Source organism: Oncorhynchus mykiss, chromosome 13, assembly GCF_057628025.1.
Source record: "Oncorhynchus mykiss isolate SJ-2025 chromosome 13, ASM5762802v1, whole genome shotgun sequence".
NCBI lineage: Eukaryota > Metazoa > Chordata > Actinopteri > Salmoniformes > Salmonidae > Oncorhynchus > Oncorhynchus mykiss.
The window spans coordinates 12137501-12140000 of NC_143034.1; positions in this window are offsets into that span (position 1 = coordinate 12137501).

Sequence of the window (2500 nt, forward strand, 5' to 3'; positions counted from 1 at the left end):
TGGTGAAACGTAGTGCACTATATATAGCGCACAGCAGAGTAGAGTGATGGATGACCTTTCAACCCAGATTATCAGACTAACAGATGGTATAGTGACTGGGAGAGAGATGGATCTTATATCCTTCCTGCCTCTCCATTTCTGGTTTCCCACTCTTTAACCTCTCTCTCTCTCTCTCTCTCTCTCTCTCTCTCTGTCTCTGTCTCTCTCTCTCCCTCTTTCCATCCCTTCCTATGTCTCTCTCTCCATCCATTCCTCTGTCTCTCTCTCTCCATCCATTCATCTGTCTCTCTCTCTCCATCCATTCCTCTGTCTCTCTCTCTCCATCCATTCCTCTGTCTCTCTCTCCATCCATCCCTCTGTCTCTCTCTCTCCATCCATTCCTCTGTCTCTCTCTCTCCATCTCTTCCTCTGTCTCTCTCTCTCCATCCATTCCTGTCTCTCTCTCTCCATCCATTCCTCTGTCTCTCTCTCCATCTCTTCCTCTGTCTCTCTCTCTCTCCATCCATTCCTCTGTCTCTCTCTCTCCATCCATTCCTCTGTCTCTCTCTCTCCATCTCTTCCTCTGTCTCTCTCTCTCCATCCATTCCTCTGTCTCTCTCTCTCCATCCATTCCTCTCTCTCTCTCTCCATCTCTTCCTCTGTCTCTCTCTCTCCATTTCTTATTCTGTCTCTCTCTCTCCATCCATTCCTGTCTCTCTCTCCATCTCTTCCTCTGTCTCTCTCTCTCCATATCTTCCTCTGTCTCTCTCTCTCCATTTCTTCCTCTGTCTCTCTCTCTCCATCTCTTCCTCTGTCTCTCTCTCACCATCATTCCTCTGTCTCTCTCTCTCCATCCCTTCCCCTGTCTCTCTCTCTCCATCCATTCCTCTGTCTCTCTCTCTCCATCTCTTCCTCTCTCTCTCTCCATCCGTTCCTCTGTCTCTCTCTCGCCATCCATTCCAGTCTCTCTCTCTCCATCTCTTCCTCTCTCTCTCTCCATCCGTTCCTCTGTCTCTCTCTCTCCATCCATTCCTCTGTCTCTCTCTCTCCATCTCTTCCTCTCTCTCTCTCCATCCGTTCCTCTGTCTCTCTCTCCCCATCCATTCCTCTGTCTCTCTCTCTCCATCTCTTCCTCTCTCTCTCCATCCATTCCTCTCTCTCTCTCTCCATCCGTTCCTCTGTCTCTCTCTCTCCATCCATTCCTCTGTCTCTCTCTCCATCCATTCCAATGTCTCTCTCTCTCCATCTCTTCCTCTCTCTCTCCATCCGTTCCTCTGTCTCTCTCTCTCCATCACGTCCTCTGTCTCTCTCTCTCCATCCATTCCTCTGTCTCTCTCTCTCCATCTCTTCCTCTCTCTCTCTCTCCATCCGTTCCTCTGTCTCTCTCTCTCCATCCATACCTCTGTCTCTCTCTCTCCATCTCTTCCTCTCTCTCTCTCCATCCGTTCCTCTGTCTCTCTCTCTCCATCCATTCCTCTGTCTCTCTCTCTCCATCTCTTCCTCTCTCTCTCTCCATCGTTCCTCTGTCTCTCTCTCCATCCGTTCCTCTGTCTCTCTCTCCCCATCCATTCCTCTGTCTCTCTCTCTCCATCTCTTCCTCTCTCTCTCTCCATCTCTTCCTCTCTCTCTCTCCATCCGTTCCTCTGTCTCTCTCTCTCCATCCGTTCCTCTGTCTCTCTCTCTCCATCCATTCCTCTGTCTCTCTCTCCATCCATTCCAATGTCTCTCTCTCTCCATCTCTTCCCCTCTCTCTCTCCATCCGTTCCTCTGTCTCTCTCTCTCCATCCCGTCCTCTGTCTCTCTCTCTCCATCCATTCCTCTGTCTCTCTCTCTCCATCTCTTCCTCTCTCTCTCTCTCCATCCGTTCCTCTGTCTCTCTCTCTCCATCCATTCCTCTGTCTCTCTCTCTCCATCCATTCCTCTGTCTCTCTCTCTCTCCATCCATTCCTCTGTCTCTCTCTCTCCATTTCTTCCTCTGTCTCTCTCTCTCCATCCATTCCTCTGTCTCTCTCTCTCCATCCATTCCTCTGTCTCTCTCTCTCCATCCATTCCTAGGTCTCTCTCTCTCCATCTCTTCCTCTCTCTCTCTCCATCCGTTCCTCTGTCTCTCTCTCTCCATTCATTCCTCTGTCTCTCTCTCTCCATCCATTCCTCTGTCTCTCTCTCTCTCCATCCATTCCTCTGTCTCTCTCTCTCCATTTCTTCCTCTGTCTCTCTCTCTCCATCCATTCCTCTGTCTCTCTCTCTCCATCCATTCCTCTGTCTCTCTCTCTCCATCCATTCCTAGGTCTCTCTCTCTCCATCTCTTCCTCTCTCTCTCTCTCCATCCGTTCCTCTGTCTCTCTCTCTCCATCCATTCCTCTGTCTCTCTCTCTCCATCTCTTCCTCTGTCTCTCTGCTTGTGTTTCCACATGTTATCACAGGTGCTGCCAAATGCTTGTTTCTAGCTAAATGAAGAAATATCAGAACGAGCAATGTCAGAGACAAGAATATAAATACTGTAGACAGTATATGAATAGAA